Source organism: Dermacentor variabilis, chromosome 4 (assembly GCF_050947875.1).
Source record: "Dermacentor variabilis isolate Ectoservices chromosome 4, ASM5094787v1, whole genome shotgun sequence".
NCBI lineage: Eukaryota > Metazoa > Arthropoda > Arachnida > Ixodida > Ixodidae > Dermacentor > Dermacentor variabilis.
In genome coordinates, this window is record NC_134571.1 from 171,655,546 (window position 1) to 171,677,990 (window position 22,445).

Sequence of the window (22,445 nt, forward strand, 5' to 3'; positions counted from 1 at the left end):
ATGAAACCCGTTTGAAAACAAATAGGATTTTTTAGTAGGGTATATTTTGTTGCATTTCTGACGTGGAATTGCCCGTCTAGCACGCCTTCATACGATTTATCATCATCCTACACTGCACACGCAATTCTTTACAGGACCACATTATGTATCATGATCACTGTTATAAAGTTGTGACTTATATATTGCACACAAAGCTTTTTGCCCAGTCTTCTTTCCCTCAAACATGTTTATATTGGAACAGCCTTCCCGCTTATATCGTAAATGTTACTGATATAATATTCTCGTGAAACTTTCGTCAACATTATATAACGAGCAATTTATTTTTTGTGATGCAGCCGCTAACATTGTACAGAAAGAATCCCCTAGTATTCTACCATTGTGTTCTGTTCATAATAATCGCCTGCGTTTTGTTTACTTCCTATGTACCGCACTTTCTTTTGAACCACTCGCCTCTATAATGCCTCCGTCCCTGTATATATGGTAAATAAATAAACAAATAAAATTTCATAGCTTTTTCGAAGTCGCCAAAAATTTTGCTAGTTAAACTTTATAGCCACTAACAAAGTCTCTGGTCTCTAACAGAAAACTTTGTCCCTAAACACACCATAAACACACCTGAACACACATAAAAAGCCTACATTGATTACAAAGCGCTAAAATTTGAAAAGCAAAGTTAATTTTGTGTTTTGCATATGCTAAGGTTAGGCAGCCCCGACAAACACGAGATGAATTAAGCAGCGTAAGGTTTAACTTGTTTTGGACCTCCCGGTGACCGCCTCCACTGCAATGCACGCGTGCAAGGCGCGTCCCATAGATAACCCGCACCGCGAAGAACCGTATACATTTGAGTGCTTCTTGAAACCAGCTGAGCTTTATTTGCTACAGCGCATGGCAGCGAGGGCCAAAAGGCAATTTTACTTGCCAAAGCAAGAGATATGTAATAAGAAAAGCATACTTACGCAAGAAAACTTGGCCTCAGCTGTTGTTTTCTTGGATTTGCCAGAGTGCGGCCGACAGTGCCCGCTTTCAAAGGGGGGGGAGGGGTGCAAATGGCCCACTTGCCTACTCCTGCACCGGGGGGACGGGGCCCTCCCGGCCCCGTCCCCCCGGTAGATACTCCTATGGCGGAAGGCTGTGGCTTGCGTTAAGGAAAGGGTTTGGTGGCCTGACATGTGCACCGATGTCTACCTGTACGCACCATCTTCAACCATTTGTCAAGCTCGTGAGGTCGTCAGAAACACACGCTCTGTGTCCTCATAACGAATCAACCCTCCCAAGGAACCGTTCGATATCGTGGGCATTGCTCACACGGGCCCATTTCCTCGCAGCAAACATTGCGACGAATTTCTCATTGTGGCCACGAATTACCTGACTAAGTTGGTAGAAGTCCGAACCGTCCCTGATTCTGCAGCCGCTCATGCCATGACCTTTAATAATGAGTGCCTCATATCAGGACATGACACGCCGAAGTTGCTGATTTCAGACCGTGTCTCCGTATTTATGTCGAATGCCTTCGAAATTTTCTTGACTACGCATAGAATGCGACACGCAGCAGCGTCCCCTAAACATCCACAAAAAAGTGGACAGGTCGAGCGCACCAACCGCACCATAAAAGACATAATCTTTCCTATGTCCGTACGTCACACGACGACCGGCATGACTACGCCGATGCTGCAGTTTTTGCTCTTAACATGTCCCACTAGGATGTCACTCGCGCCATGCTGTTTCAGCTGCTGTACGGGAAGACGCCAAGGCTACCCGCAAGAACACCTTCTTGGATTCCACACATCACTGCGAGAACGCCCCGCAAAAGTGTACTTCATTGATACCTTGCGCCAGGATCGCCTCGGAGCTCGGCTAGCAATACGGTACCACGAAGCGCTGTTCAATACGTCTTCTCAGCAAAGAGCTGCTCGCTCTTTCGAACCGAGCGATTTAGTCATGATTCCACAGGCACTGCGTTTGATTGTTCCACAGGCCGGGGTTTGATTGTTGTATTCATATAGGAGCTTGTGGCCAAGTATACTGCACCAGGGTGGCCAATCCTGCTCTGGTGAGCGAGTGCGTTACCAGTTCTGCTCGCCGGTATCAGGTCACGCTCCAGGCCTGTTTATGCAATTTCATCATCACGCGGCCTTTTTTTTAACCGGTGGAAAATTGCGCGGCACCGGGATTCGAACAACGTTCCTCTTGTACGCGAGGCGGATGCTTTACCTTTACGCCGCCGCTGCAGTTTACCGCTACGCCACAGTGGCGGTGGCGCTGGTGGACCGTCCGCCACCGCCCCCGCTGGCAGCCTGTCCGCTGCAATGGCGGACCGGCCGCCATTGGAATCTGAACCTGGCAACGTTTACCGCTAGAACGTTATATAGTGAGGCGAGTCTAGCAGTGCTATTTCAGCAATTCATCATCATCATCATCATCAGCCTGGTTACGCCCACTGGAGGGCAAAGGCCTCTCCCATACTTCTCCAACAACCCCGGTCGTGTACTAATTGTGGCCATGTCATGCCTACAAACTACTTAATCTCATCTGCCCACCTAACTTTCTGCCGCCCCCTGCTACGCTTCCCTTCCCTTGGGATCCAGTCCGTAACCCTTAATGACCATGCAGTAAATGACCAGGGCAGTAAATGGGATATAATAGGGCTCAGTAAAGTCCGGAGGACAACTGAAACATATACAGTGCTAAAAAGGGGGCAAGTCCTGTGAAACCGGTGCTCAGCGGAGAGACGAGAACTAGGAGTCGGATTACTGATAAATAAGAATATAGCTGGTAACATACAAGAATTCTATAGCATTAACGAGAGGGCGGCAGGTCTTGTTGTGAAACTCAATAAGAGGTACAAATTGAAGGTCGTACAGGTCTACGCCCCTATATCCCGTGATAATGACCAGGAAGCCGAAAGCTTCTATGAAGACGTAGAATCGGCGATGGGTAAAGTCAAAATAAAATACACTGATGTCAAAACAAAATACACTATACAGATGGGCGACTTCAATACCAAGGTAGGCAAAGCAGGCTGGAGACAAGTCAGTGGGGGAATATGGCATAGGCACTAGGAATAGCAGGGGAGAGCTATTAGTAGACTTTGCAGAACAGAACATTATGCGGATAATGAATACCTTCTTCCGCGAGCCGGAGAGCCGAAAGTGGACGTGAAGCAGCCCGAATGACGAGACTAGAACTGAAATAGACATTAAAATCTGCGCTAACCCTGGCATCATACAAGATGAGGACGTGCTCGGCAAGGTGCGCTGCAGTGACCATAGGATGGTGAGAACTCGAATTAGCCTAGACTTGAGGAGAGAACGGAAGAAACAGGTACATAAGAAGCCGATGAATGAGTTAGTGGTAAGAGGAAAACTAGAGGAATTCCGGATCAAGCTACCGAACCGGTATTAGACTTCAACTCAGGAAGAGGACATTAGTGCTGAAACAATGAACGACATTCTTATTGGCATCATTAAGGAGTGTGCAATACGAGTCGGTGTAACTCCGTTGGACAGGATACCAGTAACCTATCGCAGGAGACGAAATATCTGATGAAGAAACGCCAATGTATGAAAACCTCTTACCCTAAAGCTAGAATAGAACTAGCAGAACTTTCGAAGTTAATCAACAAGCGTAAGACAGCTGACATAAGGAAGTATAATATGCGTAGAATTGAACATGTTCTCAGAAGTGAAGGAAGCGTAAAAGCAGTGAAGAGGAAACTAGGAATTGGGACGAATCAGATGTGTGTGTGTTAAGAGAGAAAGCCGGCAATATCATTACTAATATAGTTGAGATAGTTCAAGTGGCTGAGGAGCTCTATAGAGATTTGTACAGTGCCAGTGGCACCCATGACGATAATGCAAGAGAGAATAGTCAAGAGAAACTCTAAATCCCACAAGTAACGCCAAAAGAAGTAAAGAAAGTCTTGGGAGCTATGCAGAGGGGGAGGGCAGCTGGGGAGGATCAGGTAACCGCAGAATTGTTGAAGGATGGCGTGTAGATTGTTTTAGAAAAACTGGCCACCATGTATATGCAATGACTCATGACCTCGAGCGTACCGGAATCTTGGAAGAAAGCCAACATAATCCTAATCCATAAGAAAAGGGACGCCAAAGACTTGAAAAATTATAGACGGATCAGCTTACTCTCCGTTGCCTACTAGGCATTTATTAAGGTTATCAGAAATAGAATCAGGAACACCTCAGACTTCCTTCAACCAAAAGACCAGGCAGGATTCCGTAAATGCTACTCAACAATAGACCAAATTCACACTATCAATCAAGTGATAGAGAAATGTGCGGAATGTATCCAGCCCTTATATATTGATTTCATTGATTACGAGAATGCATTTGATTTAGTCGAATCCTCCGCAGTCATGGAGGCATTACGGAATCAGGGTGTAGGTGAGCCGTATGTGAAAATACTGAAAGATATCTATAGCAGCTCCCCAGCCACCGTAGTCCTCCATAAAGAAAGCAACAAAATTCCAACAAAGAAAGCCGTCAGACAGGGAGATACGATCTCTCCAATCCTAGTCATAGCGTGTTTACAGGAGGTATTCAGAGACCTGGATTTGGAAGAATTGGGGATAATAGTTAATGGAAAATACCTTAGTAACTTTCAATTCGCTGATGATATTGCTTTATTAACTCCGGAGACCAATTGCAATGTATGCTCACTGACCTGGAGAGGCAAAGCAGAAGGGCTGTTAAACAAACTGAAGTTTTGTTTAACAGTCTCGGAAGAGAACAGCAGTTTACGACAGGTAGCGAGGCACTGGAAGTGGTAATCGAATACATCTACTTAGGGCAGGTAGTGAACGCGGATCCTGATCATGAGACTGAAATAATCAGAATAATAAGAATGGCCTGGGGTGCGTATTGCAAGCATTTTCAGATCATGAACAGCCGGTTGCCATTATCCCTCAAGAGAAAAGAGTGTAACAGCTGTGTCTTATGGTGGTCTCAGCTGTGTCTTATGGTGGTCTGTGTCTTATGGTCTCGTATGGTGCAGAAACCTGGAGGCTTACGAAAAGGGTTCTACTTAAGTTGAGGACGACGCAACGAGCTATGGAAAGAAGAATGATAGGTGTAACGTTAAGGGATAAGAAAAGAGCAGATTGGGTGAGGGAACAAACTCGAGTTTATGACATCTTAGTTGAAATCAAGAAAGGTGCAAGGGCAGGACATGTAATGAGGAGGGAAGATAACCGATGGTCATTAAGGGTTACGGACTGGATTCCAAGGGATGGGAAGCGTAGCAGGGGGCGGCAGAAAGTTACGTGGGCGGATGAGATTAAAAAGTTTGCAGGAACGACATGGCCTCAATTAGTACATGATCGTGGTAGTTGGAGAAGTATGGGAGAGGCCTTTGCCCTTGCAGTGGGGGTAATCAGGATGATGATGATGATGATGATGATGATGATGATGATGATTTTATCTGATAATGGTGAGAGTGAAGCTGAGGATAAGGAGGCGACTTAACGACCACGATGGTGCAACCGTAAGAAGCGGCAGGGTGACTACTAGAATCCCGATATTTTTCGCTTTTACTGTAGTGGTAGTGCATTTCGTAAGATCCCCAGAGTTCTGCATTTGTAACGGATGGACAGACACCGCAAGACCAGCTGAAAGCTGTTAGAGGGACAATATTAAGGAAAAGATATTTCGACAACATTCATAGATCACCCTCCCAATATACAAAAGATTGCGGCAGGAGCCGTCTCATGATGACAGTCTACAATTATGCGTTGGCAGTGAATCAGTATAGCGACTCAAGTGTTACCGCCATTGAAACATGTTATTTATGAATCGTGTGTTGAAGAGGAAATCCTTTTTCCTGTTTCGCTAAGAACACCCAGCGCTATCTAGCGCTATCGCCACGAAGCCTGCACGTGACCACGAAATACATGGCGCGCCGGTGCGCGCGAATGCGGAGAACGCGGGAATGGAGTACAGGGGGTTGCTATACTTAAGAAACAATTGTGAAGTGAGTTCGATTCCGCTCAGTACTGGAGAGCTTTAAATGATCGGTTTGGTCATTGTAGAGCGGCACACTCCTAAATGGCAATGGCCCAATCTGGCGTCAAACATGTTCATTGAAACGCGGCACACACCTGCTTGCACGTACCCACTGACCAATGCTTGCATCAAAGGAGTTCATTGAACACCAGCACAGACCGACTTACATACCCATGCTTCAAGACAGCGTCAAAGGATTTCTTCGAACAGCGGTGCCTACCTAGTCCCGCATCTAGAATGACCCACATCGGTGTGAAAGAGCTTACATGAAGTCAGGCACGTATGGGTACATTACCACATACTAAGTAGCTCAAGTTATACCGATGGTTGGTTTCAAACCTCCTTACTTGAGCGCTGCAGCCCAATGTGCTGACCAACCTATCACGCGAGTAGGGGCCCAGGTAGACGGGAAAACGGCTAAATACACGCACAAGTAGATTGATAGATAAATAATCAGCGCCTGAAAAGTTACGCAAGTGCCCAAAGAATGCTAACACATGAAAATAAAATTAGGATGTACCATGAAAGGAGTTCTGGCAAGTCAAAGAGGACGCCAAAATTAAAAACACTTAGTGAAGCCGCCTTGAAGTTTCCACACCAGCTCACCAAGGCGTCATGGATCTTAACGGGGTAGGCGCGGAGCTAAGTGATTTTTAATTGGTAAACAGACAAATTAAATTTTAGGTTTTGTGAACCTTTACACCTCCACAATGATCCAGATACGACAACGTAATTTAATATTTATAACGTCAGAGTGACGTACTAAACCTAAGGTTTTGGCGCGAAATTGAATAAATTGTAGTGTGGGTTTAAATTTTTCTGGTACTAAACAACCCATCACTGCGGAATTAACAAAAACACTGTATAGCATAAAAATTCTGCTTAAAATAATTTGGTGTTTTCTCCACATTTTAGGTTTGGCACATGGTACAGACCAACTATGAGCTCTTGTTGCGTATCGTGACTGTTGAAGTTACGTGGATGACAAAAATTGACTCGCCGCCATTCTGGCCCTGCGAAAGTGAGTATCCAGCGAAACTGTTAAAAACAATCACTACAAATGCTGAGGGGGGGGGGGGGTATGAAATGATTTATTGCTTGGGAGTAATGGTGGTAATATTATCTTAAAGTAATAATTATAATAGAAGGAACTGTAATGTTGAATGAACGCTATCGCTGGTTGTATTGCCGTTATATTACCTTTGCCGCTCCTCCTATTCACAGTGCTCTTCGGAAGTTTCATGAGTTGCCTACACATAGCAGTGCTCTAACAACCATGCAGTCAGTTGTTAGGCTGGTTGATTTACATAAGAAAGGCTAGAGATGTCACTCCGCACGTCGCCAGCTGGAATCACTGCGGCGGCTTGCGCCGCAGTAATCTTTGCCGAGAAACGTATGCGTGAAGTTGCACGTGCTTCGCATTGCTGCTAGGAGGCACTTTCTATCAATCATTGGCTTCGGATGCTTGTACTTAATTGAAGCGAGTGCTGTTCTGTGCACTGTATGCGTGATTTTAGGAAATGTATGCGATTTTCGCTTCACTTTGCTGAGTGTTTGACGACTGCTTCACCTGCCCCACGGGTCGGTGCGGTATTGCACTGCCTCCGGGAACCGTGCACATTTTCCCACGGACAACGCCACGAGAAATGCCGGCCGACGAAAGGCTAACAGCATCGCCGTAAGAAACTGCGGCAACAGCCATCTCGCGATGACTCTCGCCGGCAATGCGTTAACATTTAATGAAGGTAGCGACACACCATATGCAAAACATCGAAAGGCGGTTTATATGAGGCACCTACTGCAGCGGGGATTCGTATTTCTCGCTCTCCTACGAATACTCGGTGTCGTCTAGCACAGCCGCCGTGAAGCCTGCGCGTGGCATTTGAAGCGCATGGTGCGCAAGTGCGTGCGAACGCTGAGATACGCGTCGTGAGGCAACCGGGCTCCTCTGTCGGCCTTCGTCTTTGAAAGGTTGCGCTATCTAGTGACATTGCCGAGAAGTCCGCGCGCCGCATCCAAGAGGAGAAGCGTAGCGCGCCAGCGCCTGCAAACGCTGATAATTGTTGCCTCGCTTGCTGCACACACAAAGGCACATACTCAGCGAACCATGTTCGCTAAGGGTGCATCGAAGAGTGGCACATACGTAGTGCAATCACTGCGCAGCTTGCAAGAGCGTTGGATACGTAAACGCTGTGACTGTGAGCTGAATTACGTATTCGGCACCATATCCAAACTTCGTGAATGCGCAATTGGAGGCTCTCGAGAGGCTCATATGCAAGGCGTATGAGCAAGCACTCGAACTCCCACCCGGAATGGCAACTTCGCCTCGAGGAGAAAGGGATGCATAACAAAGCACAGGGAATCATACAGGCCCACCCCGTAAGCCAGAAGGAAAGGATACAACGCACGATAGCCGAATGCTGCGTCTTGAAATGTCTGGGATGTTCCGTAAGGAAGGCCAGCGCACAGACAAAAATTGCCACATAAAGACAACAAATTATGGACGTCTCCCCGATTCCGAGGAAGATGTACCTTAACTTCCACACAGGACCGTGACAAGCCCGAGCGCAGGTGCTCCTGAGGAAGTATAATAACCACTCCAATGCCTTGTACGAAGGCGCGGCTGGCACCACAAGAAGCCCCGCATTCGTCCCCAGCGCCGTCGACAATGACGGGACTGAAATAATTGAGCCGTTGCTTTTCGGAGCGAGCGCGGCGAGGGCAGAGGAAGTGGCGATAGCATTAGCCATCACGTCGATACCGCGCTGTGAGTGCGTCAGAGTATTGGTGGACTCTCAGATTATTGCCGAATTTTTTTCCACTGCCAAAATTTTGAGGCCATCTGTCTGTACGCGGCAATCAGCAGGCACACGCCTTCGCCCATGCGTATGAACACTGGGAGCGGCGAGAGCGATGCGCCGAGCATTTCCACCGCCTCGTATTGCTCTCAAGCGAGAGGAAGCCGTACTATGGTCGGCAATTTAAACAAACACATTTCCAAGTTCAGTTTCTAAGACCTTATACACACAGCTCTGCATTCTTATAAATGTTCACAGTACGATGAATGCGCAACGATCTACCGCTTTATAAGGTCTTGCGCAAGCACGCCAAAATTCACACCCACAGCACACCGAACCACACGGCAATGGTAGACAGCGGTGTCCTGCTCATCTCCACGGATCAGCTCAACCTGGTCAACTAACCGAGAAGGGCAGCTAACGCCGCTGAACTATTGGACTAAAGGTACCACCCACTGCAGAGCGGAGGAGCTACCTAGGCTTACGTACTCTTTTGCATAAAGTTCATTCAGTCTGTCTCTAAAGGGCTGCCGTGAAAGGCATTCATTGAAAGCGGCCCATACCCAGTGCACTTGTGGCTCAGCCTCCTATTGAGTCGGGTTGCTGACCTCGAGGAGTCCTTGTGATGTGGGTTCGATTCCGCTCATCAGTGAACAAATTTAAGGGATCTTCTTTGTTACTGTAGAGTGGCACATACTGAGTGACACGTACCTCGCCACCCCAGTTGGCATTGAAGACGCTCATAGAAAAGCGGCACAAACCTACCGACATCCCCAGTGATTCAAGTTGGCATCAAAGACGCTCGTTGAAGACGAGCACATATCGAGTGGCACATACCCAGGACTATAAGTTGGCGTCAAAGAGTTTCTACGAACTGTGGTTCCTACCCAGTCACGCATCTACAATGAACCATGTGGACGTGAAACCGGTTCGCGCCAGAGCGGCACATCTGTACAAATTGTCACATACTCAATGATAAATGATGGCGCGATGGTTGGGGTCGAATCATGTTAGCACAGCAGCCCGATTCACTGCCAAAGCGACCACAAACAACCCAGTGACGCTAGTAGGCGAGAAAATAGATAGAAACCCACATAGATACTTAAATACCTAGTCCCCGGAAAGTGGATCAAGTATTCTAAGGAGAACAATTTGATTTGGACGAGTGGATCCATCTTCAGTATCAGTTTAAGCCATGCGAAGGAGACGAAGACAGGAATCGAATATCGGAGTCACTCTGTTGTGTTTGTTTTCAATTCATATCCTCGTTTTCTTCGCGCTGCTTCAACTTATACCCTGATAATGCTAACGTTATAATATCTGAAATGATGATTGCCCATACCGGAGTTAGGCTGTGTTATGTGAGGTAAATTACTGAAAGTCATTGGTTCACTTGCACTGTTTTGCTGGTCCATTAAACCAACGTGTGAGACAAAAAAAAAGCTGCGAAGAGGACGCATACACAACGAAGAGGATACCAATCACTCGGCGTCGTGGTACAATATTATATTTTCTTCGCGTTTGTTGCAACTACTATATTGACAATGCATTCAACTAAGTACAATAATTTAGAGTAGTATATAAAACCATGTTTTGCTTACACAGTAGAGGTCTTGGAAGACGACTTACTCTGCGCCGGTGTAAAGTGCAAGAAGCACAGCAAAGTTGAAGTGCTGCGTAGTTCTTGTTTAAAAGGGACCCGTGCGAAAGTCGATGGACTGATAACAAAACACTCAAAGCAAGCGTCTTATATGCAGCAGAACGGGGAACGTCAGGGAGTAATATTTTTTGTTAGTTTGAAATATTTCTTAGTACGACGCAGCCATGACGTTTCAATACGTGATGTCGTGCTTCAAAACATGATGGAAAAGCAGCACTTTCAGTAGGTCACTCAATGCCCAGTCGAAAGGCGACGACAGTACAAAGTATAATTAAATATTTTCATGCCCAACTTTATTAGGAAGAAGTAACCTACGCGCAAAAGGCCATTCGTCAGGTAACGCAAAGAAAAACGCAAACTGAGTGCGTCAGACATTTTTTTATTGACACGCAGAACGACTATGCGACGTACAGCGTCAAGTGTAGGCAAATAGGGCTGGCACCATTCCCGAGAAAATAATAAGAACCGGCCACAGAGGCGGTGGGGGTGCTCGTTTTCTGCTATAATCTGTGCACAAACCTCTAAACAAATTGGACACAGAATAAAACGGCGATACCTAGAGTGGACACTTTGCATGATAATGTTTATTGATAGGCATTATGCAGTGTGTTCATTTGTTTCTTTGAACACTTAAAAAAAGTATACGAAAGTTAGTCGAATTGTTTACTACAAAAATAATTATCTGCCCAGGAAAACATCATTTTCAAAAAAAGAATGAAGCAAATGAAGTCCACCTGGGCATGTCTGCAGCGACGTGATTCAAATAAGCTTTGTGCGCTTTGCAAAAAAAATAGCGTTCCGAGTAAAAAAAATGAACAAATTGTGGTAATTTTGAAACATTTTAAAAGCCAAATACGACAAAAATGCGTAAGCATTACGGCGCACCTCCTTGAGCTCACGGTCCCATGATGTTAACCGCATTCAACGCCTTGGTCCCTTAACACAGGACCTGCCTCCCAGGATCGAAATGCAAATGATGGTGGTCTGGAGCAGACCGTATTCAGTTGCGCTATTGATATGGTGTCCCTACTATATACGTGCACCAAGATTTAAAAATATGCAAATGCCATGTAGCTCGAAAGAACGAAGGTAATGTTGGTTGTCATCGCTTCTCAGATACTTAGAATATTTTTTCATGCTGCCGAATTACATAATTAATCCTAATTAATAATTCAACTTTCATATATTATAATAAATAAAAGTGTATTGAGAAAGTTGTAGAACAGCACGAAAAACTCCAGATACAGCTTTCTGTTGCTGAATACGTGCTACATAAAGGTGTTTTTCCGAGCGCGAAAGAAGCCCAAGAATGCAAGCAAATTACCTCGAGCGCCCAGTCGCGCGGCAATTTTGTGTGTTTTCACGGGCGTCTTTCACGCCAGCAAAAACACTTTTATGTAGCACTTATTGACCAACAGAAAGCTGCATCTGGAGCTTTTGATGCTGCTGTATCACATTCTCATTGACACAGTTCAACTAATTCAACTATTCAAAATTCAACTATTTGAGAAGTTGATTAAATCGGATTAATTATGTAATTAGGCACACCGCAGAAAAAGTTATGACCCGTTCTACTGTATGAAGGTGGATGATCAGCGAAGCTGTGTAGCACACGACAAAGAGGTGACGCGGAATGTTGAACAAGGATGCGAAGACATTTATTGTTTTGATCGTTAGTCATCGTGACGTAAGACATGCAAACACATTTTTATACATGCCCATAAATTCGTGGTATACATTCGTTACATACATTCGCGGTTTCATTTTGCGATATATTGAGGCAAAAAAATGTGTGTCGAAAATCAACGCACCAACTGGCAGTGGGCCAGTGCTGTCAGCACCTTCGCAGAGGGAGGGACATTGCGCAAACACTGACATGGTGAGGGGCAGCGAAGCCAGCTTTGGAAGGGAAGGACGACGGTGAATGCACACGCAGTTGCAGGAGCCATTGAAGATGATTAAAGTTTTTGCTCACCCAGATTTGTTGACCGACACGAAAAATGTATGGAACCCTAGCCGTAAACAGCTTATCTGTAAAATTCTCTGAGTATATCCAAGCGACGCCAACCTACATAACCTTTGTTCCATCTATATAATTCAAGATCTCGACAAATGTAAAGTTGTTATATATGTGCTGTAAAAAATATGATTGAATCGACTAACAAGGCAGTCATATCATAAGAAGCCAACATACACTGACACCAAGGACAACATTGGGGGAAAGCTTGTGCTTAATAAAGTAAATAAAGAAACGATAAATGAATGAAAATGAATGTGGATCAAAGAAGAACTTGCCGCATGTGGGGAACGATCCCACAACCTTCGCATTTCGCGTGCGATGCTCCGCCAATTGAATTACCGCGGTGCCGTTTCCCCATCCACTTTCTTGGGTATTTATGTTTCCTAGTTGAAGCCTGGGAGTGTTCACCAGCGCCACCACTCAAAGAACTTCGCGGCGGATGTGGAACATCCTTTCTGCCACAGGCGTCACAAAAACGTGACCTTTATTTGGGTGAAAGCAACCGGTTAATAAACCCACACATGCTACCTGAAGGGGCCGATATTGCCGGATTCGAGACGCTTGTTAAGTAATAAACGAGAAGTAAGGGGGTTAACCAAAGAGCCCGATTTTTATTAGTGATATCAGAAGAAGCCAACAAACACTGACACCGAGGACAACATAGGAGAAATTACTTGTGCATAATAAATGAAATGAAGAAACGATAAATTATTGGAAATGAATGTGGCTGAAAAAACAACTCGACATTCATTTCCTATAATTTATGGAATGTAATTTAATGAATGTATAACTAGATTCATTATATGGCGAATAATGCTTTCCCATTCAATGCCAACATTGCTGTCGTATATGGCTTGGAAATCTGTAGATTTAAGTAATTTGCGCGCAGTACCGTAGATAATTCGCCTAGTTCGTTCCGAATAATTACCACATGAAGGTTATAAATTATTGCCTATCTAAACGAAAAAAGTGGTAATCAGCACCGGTAATGTCATACACTCCGGCGGAAACATTGATGTCAGTTAAACAAATCGTGTGATCAATCAGTGAAGAACAACTGTCACTTATTCGCGTAGGGGCAGTGATTACGTTCATTAAATAATGTTGCTGCAGGGGAAAAACATAGTCATAACATTCAAATTTAAGTCATCATCATCATCATCAGCCTAGTTACGCCCACTGCAGGGCAAAGGCCTCTCCCATACTTCTCCAACTACCGCGGTCATGTACTAATTGTGGCCATGTTGTCCCTGCAAACGTCTTAATGTCATGCGCCCACCTAACTTTCTGCCGCCCCCTGCTACGCATCCCTTCCCTTGGAATCCAGTCCGTAACCCTTAGTGACCATCGGTTATCTTCCCTCCTCATTACATGTCCGGCCCATGCCCATTTCTTTTTCTTGATTTCAACTAAGATGTCATTAACTCGTGTTTGTTCCCTCACCCAATCTGATTTTTTTATCTCTTAACGTTACACCATCATTCTTCTTTCCATAGCTCGTTGCGTCGTCCTCAATTTGAGTAGAACCCTTTTTGTAAGCCTCCAGGTTTCTGCCCCATACGTGAGTACTGGTAAGACTGTTATACACTCTTCTCTTGAGGGATAATGGCAACCTGCTGTTCATGATCTCAGAATGTCTGCCAAACGCACCCCAGCCTATTCTTATTCTTCTGATTATTTCAGTCTCAAGATCTGGATCTGCGGTCACTACCTGTCCTAAGTAGATGGATTCTCTTACCACTTCCAGTGCCTCGATACCTATCGTAAACTGCTGTTCTCTTCCGAGACTCTTAAACATTACTTTAGTTTTCTGCAGATTAATTTTTAGGCACACCCTTCTACTTTGCCTGTCCAGGTCAGTGAGCATGCATTGCAATTGGTCCCCTGAGTTACTAAGCAAGGCAATATCATCAGCGAATTGCAAGTTACTAAGGTATTCTCCATTAACTCATATCCCCCTACTGAAACCTCCTACTGTTGCGCTGGGTGTGCGATAAACAACGCCTAGCATACTGTTGAATTTAAAATGATAAAACAGAGCTTCACACTTAAGCTGGCTTCTAGAGTAACTAGTCACACATTCATAAAATATGCCTTTCTTTAAGAACAGAGCAACGTCACCACCAAACGAAAACTGTTTCTAGGTGGTGATATCATTATGTATCCTGGTATATGCGCAGATTCTCCTTCTTTCAACCAGGTTTCAGTAACTGTGATTACATCACATACAAAAGAGTGAGGCGATAGATAAGTAGAGTTCGCCTAAGTTTCCCGTGCGCATAGAACGTTGCAATGAATAAATGATATGTTTTCGCGCTCGTGCCATGCTCGATCGATAATTGCGAGATCAAGCATCAGCTTCCATGTAATTTGGGATACGCCTTCTGCGAACGTTACGTGTGAAACACGCGAATTTACAGACTTTCTCATTAGTATTTTACCACCGGATGCCCACGTAAACTTCCAATTATTTTCACGCTTCGCACTTAGTGCCTTGCCCAGCAGTATTTTGTTAGATGAGCATAGGCGATCATTGATATAGATTGGGGTGCAGCCTTCAAGCGTAAAACTCATGCGGTTAGTGTGTGTTTCTTAGTTGCATTCATGAACTTATTTCGCGGAATACCGGAGGTTAGCTTAGCGATGATGCTGGATTGTGTCTTATACCTGGTTGGAACTTGTGCACAATGCCTACATAAGTTTTATTAACATCAACCTCCAGGGGAACTGAAATAGTCTTGATCAGTGCCACGAAGTTTTGTCTGTCTTGTACTGGGACACCATTAATTTCCACATTGTTACAGCAGCTGTACTGGTGTACCTCTGTTCTTTTCTTGTTTCTATTAGCTCCATCGTGAGCCGACTGGTATCTTTCTTGATGACCTTGTTTTCAGTTCTTACGATGCCAATCTCATTTCTCATGTCAATAATTTCTAATTTATATTCCTCGAAATTTGTGCTGATGCATTCCAAAGCTTCGTTGGTGGGCTTTACTTTTTCAATTAACTTAGACACTTCACTATCTTTGAGATCAGCCCACGTCTTCATCATGATCAGCCTGTTTTATGACGACTGCGGGACGAAGGCCTCTCCCTGCGATCTCCGATTACCCCTGTCCTGCGCCCACCGGTTCCACTAGGGCCCGCAAATTTCCTCATTTCATCGCTCCACCTAGTCTTCTGCCGCCCTCGACTGCGTTTCCCTTCTCTTGGTACCATTCTGTAACCTTAATGCTATAACGGTTATCTAACCGGCGCAATACATCCCCTGCCCAGCTCCATTTTTTTCTCATGATGTCAAGTAGAATATCGTCTATACCCGTTTGCTCTCTGATCCAAACCACTCTCTTTCTGTCTCTTAATGTTATGCCTAGCAATCTTCATTCCATCGATCTTTGCATGGTCCTTAAATTGTTCTCAAGCTTCTTTGTCAGTCTACAAGTCTGTGCCCCATATGTCAGCACTGTTAAAATGCACTGATTCTACGCCTTCTTTTTCAATGATAATGGAAAGCTTCCAGTCAGGAACTGACATTGTCTGCCGTATGCGATCCAACTCATTTTTATGCTTCTATGAATTTCCTTCTTATGATCAGGGTTCCCAGTGATTAATCCATCTAGGTAAACGTACTCATTCACAGACTCTAGAGGCTTACTGGCGATCTTGAACTCTTGTTCCTCTGTCCGGTTATTCATCATTATCTTTGTCTTCTGCATATTAATCTTCAACCTCACTCTTACAGTCTCTTTGTTAAACCCTTCAATCACTTGTTTTAGCTTGCCTGCATTGCTGCTGAATAGAAGGATGACATCGGCAAACCGAAGGTTGCTGAGATATTCGCCGTCGATGCTTACTCCTAAGCACTCCCATTTTAATAACTTGAATACTTCTTCCAAGCACGCAGTAAATAGCATCGAAGAGATTGTGTCTCCCTGTCTGTCCCTTTTCTTTAAAGGTAACTTCCTGCTTTCCTTGTGTAACTAAGGTAGCTGTACAACATCTGTAGATATTTTCAAAGGTATTTACGTCAGCGTTCTGTACTCCATGATTACGTGACTGCTGTATGACTATGCTGCACGCTGTATTATATGACTGCTAATATCTCTACTAAATCAAATGCATTTTCGTAATCTGTGAAAGCCATATAGAGAGGCTTATTGTACTCTGCGGTTTTCTCGATAACCTCATTAATGAATTGGATGTGACCCATTGTAGATTATCTCTTCCTGAAGACAGCCTGTTACCTTGGTCGATAACCTCATTAATGAATTGGATGTGACACATTGTAGAGTATCTCTTCCTGGAGACAGCCTGTTCCCTTGGTTCACTAAAGCCGAGTGTTGCCCTTATTCTAAGGGAGATTATTTTGGTGAATATTTTATATAATACTTGGAGTAAACTAATGGGGCTATAATTTTTCGATTCCTTAACGTCTCCTTTTTGTGGATAAGTATATAGTATTTGCATTCTTCATGTTTTCTGGGACCCTTGCAGTGAACAGACATTTCGTATACAGAGCAGCCAGTTTTCCAAGCATTATGCCACCTACATCTTTTATTAAAACGACTGTTATTCCATCTTCTTCCGCCGCTCTTCCTCGCTTCACGTGTTGGAAGGACTTTCTGTCTACATCGCAAGCTATAAGAGGAGTTTCTCTGTCCTGGTAATTACTGTATCTAAAGGAGGTGTCCTGACCGCTCTGGGTAGTGTAAAGGTCTGTACAGAATCATTCCGCTTCTTTTACTATATCTTCGAGATTGCTGATTATATTACGTTGCTTATCTTTCAGTGAATAAATCTTGGTTTTTCCTATGCCAAGTTTCTTTCTCAATGATTGCAGGTTGCGTCCATTTTTTACTCCTTCTTCAGTCTTTCTAACGTTATAGCTTCCAATATCCCTTATTTTCGCCTTATTGATCAGTTTTGACAGCGCCACGAATTCTATCTTATCTATCGAGTTGGACACTTTCATTATTTGTCGTTTATTTATTAGTCCTTTGATACTTGGGAGGGTTTGCCTACTAGCTGCCTTGGTCCTTTGCCTCCCACTTCAATTGTTGCCTCTGAAGCCAGCGTAGTCACGGTTTTATTCATTAGCTCTATATCATCATCATCTCTTTGTTCTAAGGCTGCATATTTGTTTGCAAGTACCAGCCTAAATTTGTCTGCTTTTACCCTTGCTGCCTCAAGGTTGACCTGTTTCTTCTTGACCAATTTTGCTCTTTCTCTCTACATGTTGAAGTGAATCCTAGCCCTCGCTAACCTATAATCACTGCTCTTTCCCCTACCTATCACTTGTACGTCCAGCACTATGCTGGGATCCCCAGAAAGTATGAAATCAATTTCATTTCTTGTTTCAGCAATAAGACTTCTTCAGGTCCACTTTTCGTTGGTATGCTTCCTAAAAAACGTGTGGATTATTCGAAGCTGATTCTTTTCTGCGAATTTCGCCAGCTTTTGTTCGCTAACGTCTCTAGAATCGACGCCGTAGTAACCAACTGCTTGTTCACCAACATGATTTTCCCCACTTTTCCGTTGAAGTCTCCCATTACCACAGCATACTGAATTTGCACTTTTCTCATCGCTAATTCATCATCTTCATAACACTGACCTACTTTCTCATCATCGTGCTTGTACTACATTTATGCTATACCTCTCATTAAGTTTGATTATGAATACAGATAGCATTTCATTAATGTAGAATTCGTCAATGTTTCCCTCTATATCCTTATGGATTAGGAATCCTACGCTGCATTGTTTCTTATCTGGCAGACCTCTATAGCAGAGTATATGGCCGTTATCCAGCAATGCATAAGCCTCACCAGTTCTTCTAATCTCCCTAAGGTCGATGATATTCCAAGCAATGCTTAACACCTAGTTCACCTCTGCCGCCGGTCGGGCTGGTATGGTACTATATTTAGATTGGTTCCCGCATGGGCAATGTTTAACGCCTGCTTCACTGTCGCCGCCGGTCTGCCCGCTTTCCTAATATCTTCGGGATCGGCCCACGTATGAAGAGTACTTAAGCCTGCGTCACTTCTGCACACAGCTCGGTCATGCAATTCACTATTTTCGGGATTTTTTTTTCTACACGCGGACACGACAGTTGGGCAAGTAGCCCTAAACAGCTTCGCTATTAAACTGGCAATGTAGCACGAAAAGGGCAAACATTGAAAGGGATAGCAAAGATTTGCGTTGCACTTCAATGGTGCACAGGATGAGAGACTGACAGTAAGGTGTAAGCATTAGCGCCCACTGAAATATTAGATAACGCCAGCTTGACGCGCTCATTGCGCTGCGACCAGCGCACACGCATAGTAGCTGGGCCGCAAGGCCAGTGCGCTCACAGTGCGCGTGCGCACCACTAGCGACACGACAGTTATGCCAGCAGCGGAGAACTGAATGCTGCGCTGGCTCAGCCAATTAGGCAATTGCTCTTACAGTTTACGTTGCAGAAGAAAGACGGGGGATGCGGGAGATGGAAATTCAAGACGATGAGCAAAACGTGAACAAGGTGAATGCAGGAGCCAACGTTTCGACAAGTGGACTTGTCTTTTTCAAGGCCACATATGCTTTCCTCGCCACAGTATATATAGGTGGGGTTCTTCTAAAGGGGAGATGGTGTGAGGCCGGAGGACGCGGAAACGAGGGAAAATGTGTTAGCGTGTCGAATTGACAGTAAAGGAACGCTGTGTTCAAGTTCAAAGCCAGGGAACCGCCCTCACCCCCCCCCCCCCCCACCACCACGGTCTGTGAACACACACGCGTTAGCCGGCGTGTCAAGGGCGTCTGACACGCCGGCCGAAAGAAAAAAAAAGAAAAGAAAAAAAATAAAAGAAGAAAAGGAAAGGAAAGGAAAGGGGAAAGAAGGGGGCTATACGTCAAGAAATCAAACTAAGTGTTGTTGCCTATAGCTTGAAGTTTAGCATAGCGAATCGATTCTAAAGCTCCCTTTTAAACGTTTATGCCTTTTGGTTGCATTGTCTTGAACTTATGGATAAGGTATGATTCTCTGTATTTTCTTTCTCGTTCAGAACGGAAATTTCACTGTAAGATGTAGAGTTTAAGTGCATCAAAGTTATGACCTGGTTGGTTGAAATGCTCGGCGACGGCTTTGGGAAGCTTTTTAGCTGTGTCCGCGCGATATCCGTTTAATGTGACGTTCTTTGATTGTCCTGTTTCACCGATATATTGTTTCTTACAGAAGCAACATTCAAGCATATAAATCACATCCGAACTTGTACAAGTGAAGCTAGATTTGACTTCATGTGTATAACTATTTGAGGTGCTTTTAATTTTGATGTCACTTTGAAGGTGCCTGCAGGTTTCGCACCTAGGGCGACAACATGTTTTTATTACGGGGGAATGGTGCTGGCTGACCTTTGCGTGCTCTGGCGTGTCTTTAAAGTTCTTGTTTCGGCGATAGGTAACCCTGGGTACATCCGGGAATGCTGTTCGCAGACGCTCGTTACTTGATAATATTGGGTGGTATTTTCTTAGGATGTCGTTTATGTTTGGGAATGCATTAGGATATTTTGTTTTAAAGGCCGGTGGTCTGTCAGATTCTAATGCGGGCTGTCTCTTCGCCAATTCCGACTGTCTGTCCAACCTTGACGCGGCATCATAAGCTCTATCAAGAGCAACTTGGGGATAGTTCCTTTCTGCTAGCGTTGATTTAAGGTTATTTAGGTGGTGGATATAATCGTAGTCTTCGCTACATTTTCGTCTTATACGTTTTGCTTGTCCGACAAAAATTACTTGCTTGCAATGTCGCGGGTGATGACTGTTGTAGTCTAAATATTGCTGGCTATCTGTAGGCTTCCGGTAAAGTGTCGTTCTCAGTTTTCCGTTTTCTATGTAGACCGTCGTGTCCAGGAAGTTGATCTGACTAGGTGAGTGGTGAGCAGTAAATTTAACACTCGGGTGAAAGCGATTGAAATGGCTAATTATGTCGGTTAAGGCGCTTTTTATAAATATGTCGTCAATGTAACGAGGATTGGTGTGGCGTTTTAAAGGGTAGGATTTCAGCAGGTCTGCTTCAAGCTGTCCCATGAAAATGTTCGCATACGTGGAAGCGAATGGCGTACCCATGCTAGTGCCGAAAATTTGCAGGTAGTGTATAGAACCGAATTCGAATTAGTTGAGCGTGAGAACTAACCTAAGGAGCGATAAGTAAACTTCAGCAGTGTGCGCTTCGGGATTGATTGCGAGGGATCTAGAAACGGCTTCAATTCGTTCACTCATGGGAACGTTGGTGTAAAGGGCAGAAACAACCAAAGTGAGTAGAATAGCGCGGTCGGAAAGGATTTGGTTGGCGTTGATGCCGTCGATAATTGAATGTTGAATGTTGCTTCTTGAATGTTGCTTCTGTAAGAAACAATATATCGGTGAAACAGGACACTCAATTAACGTCAGATTGAACGGACATCGCGCGGACATAGCTAAAAAGCTTCCCAAAGCCATCGCCGAGCATTTCAACCAACCAGGTCATAACTTTGATGAACTTAAACTCTACATCTTACAGTCAAATTTCCGTTCTGAACGAGAAAGAAAATACAGAGAATCATACCTTATCCATAAGTTCAAAACATTGCAACCAATAAGCATAAACGTTTCAAAGGGAGCTAGAATCGATTCGCTATGCTAAATTTCAAGCTATAGGCAACAACATTTAGTTTGATTTCTTGACGTATCGCCCCCTTTTTTCCCCTTTCCTTTCCTTTCCTTTTTTCTTTTTTTTTCTTTCAGCCGGCGTGTCAGACGCCCTTGACACGCCGGCTAACGCGTGTTTGTTGACAGACCGTGTGGGGGGGGGGGGTAACCTGGCTTTGACCTTGTACACAGAGTTCCTTTATTGTCAATTCGACACGCTAACACATTTTCCCTCGTTTCCGCGTCGTCCCACCTCACACCCTCTCCCCTTTAGAAGAACCCCACCTATATATACTGTGGCGAGGAAAGCATATGGTCGCCTTGAAGAAGACAAGTCCACTTGTCGAAACGTTGGCTCCTGCATTCACGTTGTTCACGTTTTGCTCAGTTTACGTTGCAGCCACTCAAGTCCAGGAACTCGGGGCATCGTCTACTGCGGCGATGCGCTCGGCGTAATTCTAAGTGAAGCAAGCATTTTTTTAAAGATACGTAGATTGCGGATCAATGCCACATTTTAGCAAATTGCATTTGATTCACTTCCTCACCGACAACGGTCTTACACTATATGTGGTGCCTAGTATTATTTCCTTAACTGAATTTCTTTCCTGGGGCACTATTGGAGAGCCGTTTAAAATGCATAAAGTAATTTTTAAAAGCTGATTGCAGAGCAGCGATAATGCATCCGCTAATTGTACTCCAGTGGCGTATACTCTCGGTCTCCATCAATATGTAGTTTCACATTGGTTTTATTCCGATAGCTGAAAATTTTTCTTCTTGGTCGCTTTTGTTCAGCTACTATGACGCGAAGCAGCACTACAGACGCAGATTTGTCTGTCGTTGTATTGAAGGGAAAGGCTTCGCGATCAAGTTAAAACTCGCAGACTCGAATGTGTAGCTATGATCCACATTCCGGCCCGGATGTACAAGCAAAGTTGAGACGGTCAGATTCCGCAACAAGTAATTCAGGGAATGGCTTTATGGAATGACATCCAAGCATTATAAGCTCGACTACGCGGGCTGTTTACTATCAAATATTGGCATATAGAAAAACGAAATGTCGTGTCGAGGCCAATTTTCACAATTGGGCCGTGACCACACGACACAACCACTTGCTTTGCCGGACACCTGAACATACGCCGCTGATCTAAATCATCGCATCTGCGAAAACGGCTGCGTATCCACTTCTTTAATTATGATGTAAAGTGTCACATACATACCTGTGTGCTTACACGTCTTGCTACGCTGCCACAATAGTGAATTTCCCAGAAATATTGTATGATCATTTGTCGCTCAAGAAGA

The 22,445-nt window shown here is 44.5% G+C and overlaps 1 protein-coding gene across 4 annotated transcripts in view; it reads right to left on the reverse strand.

Annotated features, from left to right (window-relative positions):
- LOC142578068 (uncharacterized) overlaps positions 1-10,551 on the reverse strand; it is an 85,812-nt gene extending 75,261 nt beyond the window's left edge. The window contains exon 1 of one of the 4 annotated variants that reach the window (XM_075687484.1): positions 10,445-10,551. The gene's annotated coding sequence lies outside the window, so the exon portion shown is untranslated. Of the gene's footprint in view, positions 1-10,416 lie in introns of all 4 variants that reach the window. The other 3 variants (XM_075687482.1, XM_075687485.1, XM_075687486.1) reach the window with 3 other exon arrangements.
- Positions 10,552-22,445: the final 11,894 nt, after the last annotated feature.